General features: G+C 39.4%; 1 protein-coding gene and 1 long non-coding RNA gene across 25 annotated transcripts in view; one reads left to right on the top strand and one right to left on the bottom strand.

The window, feature by feature from the left end:
- The window catches only part of CTNNA2 (catenin alpha 2), a 1,080,823-nt gene extending 1,068,119 nt beyond the window's left edge, over nucleotides 1–12,704 (bottom strand). Inside the window, exons 1-2 of one of the 2 annotated variants that reach the window (XM_077843060.1) lie at nucleotides 12,492–12,704; nucleotides 584–761 (exon numbers count right to left, since the gene is read on the bottom strand). The gene's annotated coding sequence lies outside the window, so the exon portion shown is untranslated. The remainder of the gene's footprint in view (nucleotides 1–583; nucleotides 762–12,491) is intronic. The other variant, XM_077843058.1, reaches the window with a different exon arrangement.
- Nucleotides 12,705–13,029: 325 nt separating this feature from the next.
- The window catches only part of LOC144280721 (uncharacterized), a 77,456-nt gene continuing 74,651 nt past the window's right edge, over nucleotides 13,030–15,834 (top strand). For 13 of the 23 annotated variants that reach the window (XR_013349122.1, XR_013349126.1, XR_013349131.1 and 10 more), the window contains exons 1-4: nucleotides 13,058–13,157; nucleotides 13,753–13,896; nucleotides 14,201–14,308; nucleotides 14,672–14,759. This is a non-coding gene — a long non-coding RNA (uncharacterized LOC144280721). Of the gene's footprint in view, nucleotides 13,158–13,752; nucleotides 13,897–13,950; nucleotides 14,309–14,671; nucleotides 14,760–15,834 lie in introns of those variants that run through there. The other 10 variants (XR_013349138.1, XR_013349137.1, XR_013349135.1 and 7 more) reach the window with 5 other exon arrangements.

The following is a 15,834-nucleotide window of genomic DNA, read 5'->3' as shown; positions in this document are numbered from 1 at the left end:
TATATAATATATATATGGCATATATATTTTACATGTATATACTCATTTTTTTAGTTTTTTTTAAAGATTTATTTATTTATTCATGAGATACACAGAGGGAGAGAGGCAGAGACACAGGCAGAGGTAGAAGCAGGTTCCTCACAGGAAGCCCAATGCAGGACTTGATCCCAGATCCTGGGATCATGTCCTGAACAGAAGGCAGACGCTCAACTGCTGAGCCACCCAGCATCCCTGTATATACTCATGTTACCCACTAAGCTCTATGTGAAAATGAGGCAGAGATCATCATGTTACCATTTCAGTAAATAAAAAAACTATATGTCTTGCTGTATAGACATTGACCACCTATATCTTTAAGGCACTTTCCTGGGGCCCCAAAGTCAATCTCCTGCCCATGATACAACCCATATTTGAAGACAGATAATCACAAACATTTTATCTGTGTAGATAAGCAAAAACTAGAAACTTAAATTCCAATCAATGCAATGTTACATAGGACTTAACATGAAGGAAGAGATTTTATTATCCCAAGTAATGCCTAAATACGTTTAGTTAAAAAGATGGAACACAAAATTATACATACCTGTGATCTCAGTTATGCCTTAAAGAGACTTTTGCATGACAAATTCAGATATACTCATGGTGGGGCTGAAACCTGGAAACTCATCAAATGTTCACTGGACAGCTGGATTGCAATAATTTTTATTTTCAAGTTTCGTTTTCCATTTATTTTCTAGATGTTATGCAATGGGCATGTATTACTGCAAGTGTAAAAGACCAAACATGTTGTTCTTGAAATAATGTATCTTCTGTTATTATATCCTTGAGAAACCTCTATACAGATAATACTAAAATGTTTCTCTATTCCCAGCCTCTCCCCTTCATTCCAGGCCTACTTCTCAGCTGCTTACTGAGCAGTTATCAACAACCCAGCTTCAGTTCTCCTGGATGTGACTTCACCTCTCCCACTGCTGTGCTCAGTGATCCCATCTTCCTGCTGGCTCAGCCCTGTCCCAGTTCCCAGACCATGGCAGGACTGAATTAAAAAGTAGTAATACAAGGTCATCCCCTCCTCCATCTCTCTCCCATCCACTACTAGAACCATGTTTCTGATTCTGTGTCCATCTGGACTTCTGGCCCATGCCACTGTGGAGTCAGAACCACTATACTACACACTCCATCATATTCTTTCTGGTATTAAACTGTTCAGGTACTTTTCACCCCTGCCAGGTTGTCAACTCGTAAGATCAAGTACTTTATCATACTTATATAGAGAGCCAGGGCTATGTACCCTAAAACAATAAGAAAGTAAATACTTTGATGAATGGCTGCTACATTTGTTTAATCAGACATCTGTAGGATTTGTTTAAAGTAGAAGGAGTTCAGAGACTCAATTCAAACAGCCAGCATTTATTAAGAAACTAATATGGGTCCAGGATTATAATGGGAATATTAGAACAAAATGAAGGTATGGCTTCTATTCATGACACAGTTAGAATCTAAAGTGGTTGACAATACCTACCAAAAAAAAGAGAGAGAGAGAGAGAAAGAGAATAATTACTGTTTTAGCTTCTGCCTTAACAAGCAAAACATGAAAATCTTCTTGCCTGAGGTCCTGATTTCACAGATGGGCAAACTGCAATTGAGTTTGTCTGCCTGGATTCCAGACTACTGCCAGCACTGACTTTTGCCTCCTGTCCCAACTCCATGGGCCCCAGTGTGCCTGGCTCTGCTTGTCACTATTTGTATGCTTGCCCACTTTGAATTATTCCCTTGCATCTAGATTCTCTCTTCCTCCAATTCATGCTGCACATTATGATCTAAATTTCTTGCCTCCTTTTTTTCCTGCAGTACCCTTTGTGACCTGTTTTTGCACACATCTCCATAATAACAAACTATGACTACAACCCTAGATTTCCTCTTAAACCTCTCTTCCATAAGACTGAGAATATCATGGCAGGCCTCTGAATCAAATTATAACAGCACTGCTGCTTGCTTACTGAACATTCATTTCCCCCTTCCTTTTCCTTAACAGAACTGCCATTCAGCTCATTTGTCCCCTTCATTTCCTACACACAGCCATGCACTTCAGGGAAAGCTGACCTCATCCCCAGCCAGGAGATCCTGATTAGTCTAAACTCTCATGCAGGCTATTTCTTTTCCCCTTGCTGTTGAGTGGATTGTGGGTGTCTATGTGATCCAGCACTGGCCAATGAGGTAAGAGATAAGAGAGGACTTTTGGCAAAAGTTTTCTCATTTTTCTGGAGAAGACACTGCAACTGCATGATGGTGGGCTTAGAACTGTAGCAGCCATCACACCACTGGCTGACATTGAGGTCTAGACACAGAAGGGGCACAGTCGGGGGATGGCTCAGCAGTTTGGCGCCTTTGGCCCAGGGCGCGATCCTGGAGTCCCAGGATCGAGTTCCGCGTCAGGCTCCAGGCATGGAGCCTGCTTCTCCCTCTGCCTGTGTCTCTGCCTCTCTCTCTCTCTCTCTCTCTCTCTAGGTCTATAATAAATAAATAAATAAATAAATAAATAAATAAATAAATAAATCTATCTTAAAAAATAAAAAAAAGAAGGGGCACAGTCAAGAGAAGAGAGGAAAAATCAAGTCTAGGTCTGACACCTGGGCCTTCCTACCCCTTTGGATTTCTTATGACTTTTGCACATCTTTTTGACTGTCTTCCTTTTGCTCTGCTGCCAGGTTACTTAGAGCAAATAGCACATCTCAAAAAATATATACCAAAAGTTTTGTTTTCTATTCTAAAGAGTAGCTTTAAAATGGGAATGTGATGGATATTTAGGGCTTTTTAGTCTGAAATTATGAATAAAGCTGCTATTAATTTTCATGTAAAAGTCTTTCTGCATATGTTTTCATTTCACCTGCGAGTGGAATTCCAGGGTTGTATGGTAAGTATATTTTTAACATTAAGAGAAACTGCCAAACTATTTCCCAAAGTGTTGCTTTCCCATCAGCAAAGTATGAGTCCTTCAGCTGCTTCCCACCCTCTCCAAAACTTGATATTGTCAGTCTTTGTAAATTTAGCCATCTAATGTTTGTACAGTGGTATCATATGGTGCTTCTTAAATGTCATTATTTGGGCAAATAATGGACTTAAACACCTTTTCATGTCCTTTGTGTATTTTCTTTTGTGGAATATATCTTTAAATATTTTGTCCATCTTTTAGTTAGATTGTTTGTTTTCTTACCGAGATGCAAGAGTCCTATACATAGCTGGGACAATTAGTCCTTTGTCCAATATATAGAGATAGAAATTGAGATACACAGACCTAGCAAATCTTGTGTTCTTAAAGAGAATTGTTTTATTAATTTTGATATAGTCTAGTTTATCTTTTTTTTTTTTTTTACAGTTAGTGCATTTTGAGCCCTACCTAAGACATCATTGCCTAGCGCTAAATCACAAAGATTTTCTCCTATATTTTCTTCTTGAAGTTTATATATTCAAAGGCATGGACAAATCTCAAAAACATTAAAAAACATTATGCTGCTATATAGCAGGAGACAAAAATGAGTACATATTCTGTTATACAATCTATATCCATTTGTAGAACAGGAAAAACTAATCAATGGGGAAATAAAGCAGATCAAGCAGAAGGGAACTTTTTAGTGCAATGGAAATAATCTAGATCTCAACTGCAGTGGTGATTACATAGGTATATTTGTAAACACACAATAGTATTTAAAATAGATGCATTCTGGAACAGAATGGATTCCAGGACTAAACCCATGCATATATGGTCAATTATTCCTCCGCAAAGAAGCAAAAATATACAATGAGGAAAAGACAGTCTTTTCAATAAGTGGATGGTCACATGCAAAAGAAAGAAACTGGATCATATTTGTATACCAGATGCAAATATAAACTCAAAATGGATTAAAGGCTTTGATGTAAGACCAAAAACCATAAAAATCCTAGAAGAAAACATAAGCAGTAAGCTCTTGGACATTGGTCAGGGCATAATTTTGGATCTGTCTCCTTAGACAAGGGCAATAAAAACAAAAATAAACAAATGGGACTTTATCAAACTAAGAAGCTTTTGAAAAGCACAGAAAAACCTCAAGAAATGAAACTACAGGGCAGCCCCAGTGGCACAGTGGTTTAGCGCCGCCTTCAGCCCGGGGTGTGATCCTGGAGACCCAGGATCGAGTCCCACGTCAGGCTCTCTGCATGGAGCCTACTTCTCCCTCTGTCTGTGTCTCTGCCTCTCTCTGTGTGTCTCTCATGAATAAATTTTAAAAATCTTAAAAAATAAATAAATAAAATAAACTATGAAAAAAAGAAATGAAACTACAACCTACTCAGAAAATATTTACAAATGATATAAACAATAAGGTGTTAATATCCAAAATATATAAGAAGCACACAACTCAGTATCAAATAAACAAGCCGATTAAAAAATGGTCAGAGGACCTGAATAGATATTTCTTCTCCAAAGAAGATGTCCAGTTGGCCAATAGACACATTAAAAGATGCTCAGCACCACCAATCATAAGGGAAATGCCAATCAAAACAACAATGAAACATCATCTCACACTTGTCAGAATGACTACTGTCGAAAAGACAAGCAATAACAAGTGTTGGCAAGAATGTGGGGAAAAAGCAACTCTTATATACTGTTGTTGGAAATGTAAAATGGCACAGATGCTATGGAAACAATATAAAAGTTCCTCAAAAAATTATAAGTAGAACTACCATGTGATCCAGCAATTACACTTCTGGGTATTTATCCAAAGAAAGTGAAAACACTAATTTGAAAAGATAATATGCACTCCTATGTTCATCAGGATATTGTTTACAATAATCAAGATACCGAAGCAACTTAAGTGGCCATCAAGAGATGAATGGATAAAGATGTGGCATGCATGTGAGCATGTGCACATACATACACACACACACACACACACACACACACTGGACTATTAGTCATAAAAAAAAAAATGAAGTTTTGCCACTTGTGACAACATGGATGGATCTAGAGGGTATTATGCCAGGTGAAATACATCAGACAGAGAAAAACAAATACCATATGGTTCCACTTATATGTGTAATCTAAAAAGCAAAACAAATAAATAAAATAGAAACAGACTCATAAATATGGAGAAGAATCTGGTGATTGTCAGAGGTGAGCGGATGGACAAAATAGGGAAACAGAATTAAAAGGTACAAAGTTCCAGTTATAAAACAAATAAAACAGAGGGTTACAATGTACGAAATAGGGAACATATGTATCAATTTTGCTTGGTGACATTAGCTAGATCTGACATGTATATAAATGTATGTAAATGTTGAATCACTATGTTGTACACCTGAAACTAATATACTATTGTATACCATCTACACTTATATAAAAGAAAAAAAATGGATATACTCTATTATATATGAAACACATCTCAATAAACTTGATTTAAAAAAAATTTAATGGGAGTTTGGTAGAAATACTTGTGACCACACAGTCCTATGGGGTAAGATTTAGGGAATAAGCAAGACATTGCTATGCCTGAGATACAAATACTAACCTCGGAGCATATATAATTTCTTAAATAAATATCACCTTATTCTAATTTATTTTTAAAGATTTTATTTATTTATTCATGAGAGACACAGAGACATAGGCAGAGGGAGAAGCAGGCTCCCTGCCAGGAGCCCAGTGGGGTACTCATGGAGCACCAAAGGCAGATGCTCAACCACTGAGCCACCTAGGTGTCCCCATCTTATTCTAAATTCATTAATGTCATATAGTCTTTGAAAGACAGTGGCATTACTCAAACAAGTCAGGCTAGTCCATGAATGGATGTAGCAATTGACATGTACCTTTAGCTGAGGAAGGATTTTTTTTTTTTTTTTTCAAAAGGAGAGAGGAGTGCCTAGGTGGCGCAGTTAGTTAAGCATTTGACCCTTAGTTTTGGCTCAAGTCAGGCTCAAGTCATGATCTGGGTGGTGAGACAGAGCCTCCTGTTGAATTCCGCACTCAGTATGGTGTCTGCTTGAGATTCTCGGTTCCTCCCGCTCGTGCTGCCTCTGTCTCTCTCAAATAAATATTTTTTTAAAAATAAAAGAAGAGGGAGAGGAAAGGATAGAAAGGTAAGAAAGGGAAATGTGCTTTAGTTCTTCCTGGACCCAGAGACTCTGTGAATCTAAATTTGTGATTCTTTTGGGAATGGGAACACATATGCCACTGAAGATGAAGGTTTTTCTCCTATAGCAGCAGTTTATGTTTCAAATGAAAAAAACAAATAGGACACGGTAAGAAATAAATCATTATGCCTTGAAATTTTAAGGGAAACTCACAGGTAGTATTACAGAATTTTATAACTAGAAAACACTCTGTGTATCATATAGTCCAAGCCACTAAAATACAAATTAAATAAATAACCTTGGAGAGGAACACCTGGGTGGCTCAGTTGTTGAGTGCCTGCCTTTGGCTCAGGAGCCCGCTTCTCCCTATGCCTCTCGGCCTCTCTCTCTGCGTCTCTCACAAATAAATAAATAAATAATAAATAAATAAATAAATAAACAAACAAACAAATAAATAAAATCCTTAAGAAAAATAAGCTTTGGAGAATATGAGGCTTGTTTTGTCAAATAACTAGTTAGTTAAAAACCTCAAGGAAGAATTGGGGTGTCCTGATTCCTGATTCAGAGTTTTATAAAATTACTATTTCTAGCCCAATGCTCTATGCAGAGCAGATATTTAGAAAAACAAAAAGCAAACAAAAGACCTGTTGAATAAATTCATGCTAGGTAACAGGACAAAAAAGTACAAGGAAAGCATAAGTGAAAAGAGATAAATTTAGATGCAAACATTTTCCTCAACAAGTTCTGTCCATACTTAGTTATGTCATGTATGCATATATGGGGGGGGAAGCATATTTTATGAAATTACTCTGGCAGATATCAATGCCTAAAGAAAGAAAATGAAGACAAGTGGTAAACTCTCAAGAATTATCGGATCCCCTTTCCTAGAAATAACCGAAGACAATTAGCTCTTTCTGAGATAGTTAGGGGGCATATCTACCTTTTTACTGCAAGACATTATAATGATATTTACCAATAGCTTTCAGGCATTTGAATTTAAGATAAACTTGTGAAAGTGGATTCTCACCAAATCTTTGCCTAATCACAATTAAAATCAGATAATTTTCATACCCTTTAGTTATTTATGAAGTCACTGTGATTTCTGGTTAGGTTGTGGGAGAACTGACATATCTCTATCAGGAGTTCATGGCTTTGGTTGTGAAACATTAAGCTGCTATAAGAAAAGATCTTGGATTTCCTGCAGATATGTAATAAACAACATAAGCCCAGTTTAAACAGCATTAACATATCAGAAGTATTCTATTAATTTCCTATTATGATTCTATAGTCCTTAGGATCTTAAAAAATTATTTACTTTACCTCAACCCTGGTGGGGTGCCCATTATTTTAAGGTAGGAATGTTGGAGCAAGCTGGGATGTTACTTGATTTGGATCTTGTTCCTAATCAGGCAGCTTCCTCAGGTGCTACATTACTTGGTTCTCTCCAAGAAGGCAAATAAACAAAATAGCAAGATACTAAAAACTAGCAAAATAATAGAAAACCAACGTCGGATTTTGCATACATGTTTTTAAATCTATGATCTAGTTTTAAAGAATGTCAAATGAAATATATGTGTGTACATACATTTAAACAAATAAAACATGGATTTAATTAGCATGACAGAAAAAAATACAGAAAACCCCTAACTGAATAGGAAGTATTAATTCTTCAGCTCAATAGATGAAACGAAATTAATTCATTTTATCTTATCCTATTTCACCTCTCCATGTTGTCACCACCTTAACTTACAAGGGAAGATAATTGCTTATTTCACTCTTGTTAATGCCCACTGTCTTCACAACTAGAAAATAATAGTCTAAAAGTTGTACATGTAGATACAGCCTTGAAATAAAAAGGAACAAAAGCACTATAAAATTAAGCTTTATAAAATCAGACTATCACTTTGTGATTCTTAATAATGTATTAGAGGTAATAATCTCAAAGAGTTGTTGAATGCATACTTGTGGTTGAGTTAGAATTCGTCTCCAAGGTAAAAATTCACTTATGAGGAAAATAAGAATGTCTAAAAGTAAAGTCTGTCAAAAATCACTGGTGCTTTAGTAGGGAACTAACTAGAAGTAATACATTTGAATATGTTTTATTTAGGTCTGGTAATCTTTAAAACATCCAAATATTGAGAAAAAAAACCTCAAAATAAAAAAATAAAAATGCTACAGGCTCTGGCCTGTTAGACTGCTAGCTTTTGGAAATACCATAAAATACTGTTCATGAGATCATCTTCTATACTACTAAAACTATGAAACAATAAATATAAGAAGAGAATTTTACTATTTTGGATAAAGCAGCCAAACTGTGCCAGTCTATTAAAAATGGATTAAACATGAGCACTATAAATACTAACACTTTTAAATTGCAGGTAAAATCCTCCGAAAATCTTTTTTTCTGATGAAATAACACAACTCATATCACTTACGCTATTGGATAATTGTTTCATGGATATATATACCAACAGACATAGACAGAAGCAATGCGCACCCCATCCTATGCAGGTATTTAACTTGCTCAGTGCACATTCTCAAACAGACCCTCTGCGGTCATCACAGCTAAGTCTCCCAGTAAAATACTTGAAATAGCATAATCCATACAGGATCATTAATAATCTTGAACACCAAAAAAAGGGAGGGGATTGCTGTTATTGGGAAAAGTCAACAATGAAATAAAAATAAAGTTCCTGGAGACATAATTACCCTAAAATTACTGGCTTCATATGTTGTCAAAATGAAATAATCTTGGTAATTATTCTCCAAGATACAGACAGTCCTGGAATATTCCCGGGTTAAGGCAAAACAAAAGAGAGCTATGAAAATCACAATATTGAGCCTTTGTTGTTCAGAAAGTTCAACTTTACTCTCTGCCTTGAAATTTGAAGAAAAGAGATAAAAAGAATAGTCTGGGTCCTCACTGCCACCTGGACCTTGGATTCTGTGCCTTGGGATCTGGTTTTGGGTGAGTACTAATCCAAACCCCCCTGGGTGGCTGAGTATTCTGTAATAAAATAGATGCTACACTAAAACAAGTTGTCTCACCTCAAGGGATAGTGTAATTACTCTGACTATATGTTTAATACATTTTAATACCCTCACCTATATGCCAAATATTCTAGTAAAGAGACTTCCCAAACACATCTTGCTGCTTCTGTTTCTGCTTTTGTTCTAGCTGTGTTACGCTGCTTGAAATCCTTCTCAGGAGTATCTGTCCAAGCTCGAGAGATATCCTGAATATAACCTTTCCCCGGCCACATAAACATCTGACCCGTTTGGAATTCCTCTAACACTGACCTTTTATTCACTTCTTTCTAGTTCCCGTAGATTGTTTTAAAATCATTTCTCCAAATGACAATAATGCTCACTCAATACACACACTGTTCATACCAGATACACTGCTTAACACATTTAACCCTTAAAAAAATATCCCATGAATCAGAGTCTATGAAAATTCCCATTTTGTAGATGAAGAAAAAGAATTAAATAGTAAGCAAGGGCACATAACTCTCTACCACTTAAGTAAGGCATGCACTCAAACCTAAAGCTCTTTCCAAAGATCTTGTTTGACATAGTGAAATACGACCTCATGCAAATGTCTGTGCTCCTCAACTAGACTGTAAGCTAAGGTCAAAGAGAGTAGTGTCTTTTACTTCCTTCCAACACCTCATACCAGGGCCTAGTGTCGGACAGGTTTTAAGAGCTCTGAGTGAGGGAGGCACGGAAAGTGTATCCAGAATATTTTCTACATCATCCATGAACTGTTCTGTTGGGTCTTTATCTGTACCATACGTTCTTAAAGGTCCAGTCAACTAAAGGCAGAAGCTTCTAGAAATGAAACTCCTCAGAGGAAGTCCATCTTTATCTGTAAAGTGGATTATGGTCAGAGTAGCAGGCTGCTTTCTGAAGGTACTACTTCCTCTTCTATTTTATATTTTATTAATTTTACTCATCTTTCTCAAAATCTTACTGTACACGGATGTCATATTACCTTCTATTCTTTAATAAACTTGCGTATTTTGTTTTACTAAGTGGACAAATGTTTACAAAGAAGACAAATAAAAGGTACCTTTCTTCCCACAGTAAGCACATCATTAAAAACTGAGACATACACTTACATCACTCTGTGTAGCAAAACTGCAATAAAGAGAGGGGCTGCCTCCTCTGCACACTCACAACTATGAAGCCCATGCTGGAAGGGGAAAAGTCACTTGAGAGTAAATTAGAATAAAACTCACTTATTTTATTCATATAGAGTTACTACCAAAGTCTTTCACTAGCTTCAAGGGATTCCAGGAAAAGGAACAATACAAAAACACGTCTATCTACAATTGTGTTCACTTTTAGGTAATGTAACCACTCAAATACAGACAGGGTTGACTGCAATTCTGCATCAGGATGTTGGTGACACTGATAATTCAACCAAGCTTCTGCCACATGTCTTAAGAGTCAACCAAGCCATTAACGAAATTGCATTCCTACCAAGGGGAGTTTAGGGAAGGGGTAGGTCCATCATTCCTAATAACATCTACTTCCCCCAAACTGATTCAGATGATTAACTGTGTCAGTTCTTCATCAAATCAGCACTCAATCATTTTGCAAGGTAATTCTCTTCATCTCAACTCCTACTTTACATGCCCATAAAATGCAAAAATGCATATTGCACTACTGACATATAATAATTTAAATGAAAAGAAAAAAATCAATAATTTGCTCCACAGCACAGAATCTTACTGTCAGCTTCACTGAATCCACCATTAATTTCGGTTCCTCCCCACATACTCATTAAACATAAAATACAGCTATTCTAAGGATATTAAGGTTTTTGAGTTTTGTTGTTGTTGTTTTTTCTTTTAAAGAGAATATAGTCACGGCAAAATACAAGCTTCTACATACTCCATTTCTGATTTATACTTATATGGTTTGTTGGCGCTTTCTAAAATGATGAAGACGCTAAACATTCTAAGGCATGGTTGTCCCACCACATATAAATAAACTTTTCAGCAGCAATGCTGGCAAAAAGGAAGACTGAAAAACTACTATTAATATATATAATGAAAGAGACTACAGTGCAAGCTAAAGAAAGCAAAGTGAAATATATCATTTGGCGAAACTAAGTGGCACAAAACAACTGAAATTTTAAATTGTTAATAATGGTCCCGGAGCTAATTCAACTTTTCCACTGATGCAGACCACAAGCAGAATTACACACTATGTTTCTCCTCAACGATATTTACGATTCCTTTAAGGTGGATGAGAAAGGCTAAGGATATCTGTTAAAGCCTATAATACAACTAATGTTATTAAAATGGTATATTTATAAGCCTGTGAAGTATAACCTCATTACTCCAAAAACTACCCCTCCATTGTCTTCCTTTAGAAGTTAACCTATAATGAACAAAAGTGCATCTCTGCCATCCTTCTGCTCCGTTTTCCCAGATCAATCTACCTTAGTGTTTTGTATGCTGACCAAAACAGTCCATAAATAATGCTATGGTGCACACGCATTAAAGTTTAGAGAGTTTCTGCTTTTGAAGGAGATAGTGACAGGACTAAGGACACACGGGTTCAATTCCAAGACAAATATTAGGCGGGTGGTTTGAAAATATCAATCAAAAGAGGCCTAGGGGTAAAGGATACAAACGTCCACCGCCACCACCCTTCCTTTCCCCTCCCCTCTTCCTCTCTTGTTCTCTTCCTCTCTTCTCTTCTTTCCCTGTGGTTTCTCACGGAGACTATCCAAGCAGGAAAGCTGCTAATTTAAAATTAGTGGGACTCACGCTGGGAATATGTAATTTCCAGGAAGAAAAAAGAAACTGCCAAAAGGGGGTGTGGGGGGGCTGTTGGCAACATGTTTTAAGTGACAATCCTCCCCACCCCCACCCTAATACTGCACAAATCCACAGATTCTTCTTCACCCCTCTTCTCCTTCCAGGTCCCAGTACTCTATTCAACTTGACCCTTATCCAAATATTTTAGGGACCTGCAGGGCATCCGCTGTGCAAGAGCGCATCCCTCAGTATATGTGCCCAATTTTCTGGAAGCCCCTGAATCCGGACAGTTGTAGCAGGCTAGGGATCTCCCACCGGGGAAGGGGTGAAGAAAGGGGGTAAAAGAGGAAAGGATGCACAGCTGCGCTCTAGGGCGAGTGGCTGAAAGGAAGACAGGGAAGAAAGAAAGGGTGGGAAGGAAGTGAGGCTGGGAGAGAGGAAGAAAGGGATGAAAGAAAGGCTGGAAGAGAGAAAGGAGGGGAGAGGAGAGAGGGATGTTGGGAAGGATGAGGGCGGGAGGGTTGGGGAGCGGGGAGGGAGGGGAGGATGGAGAGGATGGGAGGGAGGTAGGGAGGGAGGCAGGCAGGGATGGAGGATGCTCTGCCCAGGACTCACCTCTATGGGTCGGTGGGAGTTTCTCGCCTCCTCCTCCTCCTCTCCCGCTCCCAAGCGCTGGAGGGGTAACCACACAAGGGACTGGAGAGGCGGCGGCGGCGGCGGGGACGAGGGCGGCAGCTGCGGCAGCCGCCTCTGGCGGAGGTGCGGTGGCTCCTGCTCCGCCCGCCAGCCCGGGTCTCCGCCTTACTCAGGGCTGGAAGCGAAGCCGCTCCCCCTCCCCCTCCCCTCCCCTCCCCCTCCCCCAGCCCGCCCCGCGTCCTGCCCAGCGCGAGCGGCAGCGGCCCGAATCGCCGCTAGGGGAGGCGACCAGCGCGCAGGCGCGGCCGCTCGCTCGCTCGCTCGCTCGCGCGCCCCCGTGGTCCCCGCGACTCCGCGGGGCTGGGGGAGGCCGGGGGGTGCGGGCGGGGGCGGGGTGGGGGGTGGGGGGTGGAGGGGGCACGCGGGCGCGCGCGGCCCGGGGAGCGCCGAGCGGGAGGGGCAGGGGCGGAGCCGGGGAGGCCGGGCTGGCTCCGCGCCGCAGGTGGGGGGCGTGGGGGAGGGGACGGCGGTGATGGGGCGCCGCCGAAGGGCGCAGGTGCCGTGTCCATGACAACCGCGTTCCCCTCCGGGCGGGCGCCCGGACCTGAGTGGCCGCAAGCCGCGGGGACCGGTTTCTGAGACCCGGTGCGGGAGAGGTCCTGGGCCGGGAGGGAAGGGAATGGGGGTTAACGAGGACGAAGAGAGGGTGAACCCGGAGAGGGCACGGACACGTGGCAGGAGAAGGGCTGGGCCTAAGCGCGCGAAGGTGGAGGCTGAATATGGGACGTAGGTTTGTGGGGACCTGGCGTAGCAAGGGAAGGAGCATTGATTGGACTTTAAAATAGGACCTGGTGGAGGATGTAAGTGTTAAAAACAAATGCAACCTCTGCTCATTTCACGAGCCTTGGTTGAATGTTGTGTATGTGGAAGGCATTCTGATTCTTTTATTGGTTCAAAAAAAAAAAAAAACATTACTAAGCCCCCAGTTTGCACCAGCCACTCTACTTAAGCATTTCAAGATATCAGGAATGTTTAATGTCCGGTGTTTGTCCTCGCAGAGGTTATACTTTAGTTGGGGAACTTAGATTGTAGGGAGTACATGCTCTGTCCATCTGCATCATCTGGGACTGGAATGTAACCCTTACAGGAATGCTAGAAATGAAGAAGGTACAAGCTGCTAAGTTACAGTTACTTTGTTCTGCCATAATGCCAAGTGACTTTTTTTTTTTTTTTAATCAAGAGGTAAGAATAAAGACAACGTCTATAGCAGTTTGGTAAGGCACAAGTGATGCTGCCTTCGCAACACGCTACTTGTCTGGTCGGCTTGCCCACCGGCATCAATGTATCTGTTCATGCCAACACTTGTACGGCCTTATATCACTTGGTACACGCATTTTTTATACTCCTTGTTCGTTGGTTTTGTCAGCTATGTTACATCCCCTTCTTCCCAAGCTGACATCTGCAATTGTTTGAAAATAATATCAAAGCCAAGTGTCTTATTCTCGCCAGGCAATGGCTTGAGAGCTCTGTCTCTAACCATCCTTTTTATCTTTTTCTCCAAACGTCTTCTTGCCTTACATTTTCCTTGTCATCGTCACTACACCACTTTAAAAATTCCTTAGATAAAGTGCACATGAGTCAACTGTGTACACTTAAAACTTCCTTAGCCGACAACAACCATGTTTCAGGACCACGGACAGTGACACCGCATGTTCCACTCACGGAGCTTTTTCCTTAGGCTCAGCCTATAGAACAGGAGACAGACATTACCGAGGATACAGGATGTGCTTCAAGAGGTAAATGCTGAACACCAAATGAGCTGTACCAAAAAATATGAACAGAATGGAAAAAGGAAAGCTACCATGAACTGGTGTAGGAAGGAAGAAGTAGGCCCTCCAGCTAGACTTTGAAGAAAGAATAGGTAACATTTAGGGAGACATCACAGGACCCTAAAGTGGTGAGAGGAGGGTAAGTTAGCCAGGGAGGTATTCCAATAAAAATAGGGATACTTCATTGTACCACTGCACAGTATCGGCCTGAGGGCAAAGTATACTTCTGATTTTAATTAGTCTAAAGTAGTTCCGGTTAAATAAGATAGAACACTGTCTCGAGAACTGACACTTTTTTGTTTTTACTGTGATTTTGCATTCTCTTTTCAGGCTGGAGGCAATAAATGTAAAAATGCAGGCCAAAGGATTATCAGACAAGTTCATCTCTTTAACATTGAGAGGATTCATTTATAGATTTGTGAGTTGTTTTAAATTAGGCTTAAATTTATGATTCTGTTTCAATCGACAGCAGACAGAAGGAAAAAAAATAACTGATGTAGATCGAGTGTTGTCAAAATGAGATTTCCTTCATTTTTGCTTTGCGATGACTTTCAAAACTACTAGATATTATTGAGAAACCTTTAAAAGTCATTTGTAAAATATTTATAAGTCTTTGTCCATGCAATTGCTTTAGAGTTAATAAAAAATAATAGCATAAAAGCCATCCCTTATTCCTCAGACCCTTGATCTCCCTCACTCTTTCTTTTAAATGCACCAAACTATCGTCTGTCAATCAGACAGTGATAAGAAATTATCCAGGCAATGTATTTAAGTCCCCAACAGGCAAATGGTAGCTGAGAATTTTGTTCCCTACCTCCAAAGAATTTACTAACTCTTTTATGTTTTGGATGAAGGAAGACATCCACCCCTACCTTCCCCAATGGAAACATACAAACTGAGCATTATTTTAGCTGTATTTATTTCTGGTAACAGTCTAAACATCCTTGTTTAAATAATGACTATCACTGGATATTGAATAGCTATCATTTTAGTTGTCCCCATTCTAAGCCAAGGGGATAATATTTTTACCTTTATTTCTTTTGTTTTGAGACTGCTTGTGAATCTGGCTGTTTCCCTTTTTGTTTTGTTTTGTTTTTAAGTTAAGTGTTGCCCTTCATGTCAATGACATAAACAGATAGAGCCCTCAGAAAAACAAGCAGTTTCCCCTCCTGCATTCATATTAAATTTATGCCAACATAAATAGCAAAAATATATTATCGTGTGTAAATGCAAAAATACTGTATGTAATTAAAATACAACTTAACCCGCAACAATATGACATCCAGATTTTTAGAACAGACTCCAAGACTGACAATTCTAAGTAAAAGTTTTCCTCATACTTATACATTTAAATGTTAGGTCACTACACACTGGGACTCTCATTCAGTCTGTTAGCTTCTGAAATTTCTCTATCAAGTCCTTCTGAGCAATTCATTTTTTAGTAGATAGCAGTTTCAGGTTCACATCAAAATTGAGCAAAAAGTACAGAGAGT

The sequence above is a fragment of the Canis aureus genome, chromosome 12, assembly GCF_053574225.1.
Source record: "Canis aureus isolate CA01 chromosome 12, VMU_Caureus_v.1.0, whole genome shotgun sequence".
NCBI lineage: Eukaryota > Metazoa > Chordata > Mammalia > Carnivora > Canidae > Canis > Canis aureus.
This window is presented reverse-complemented; position numbering and strand designations above follow the sequence as displayed.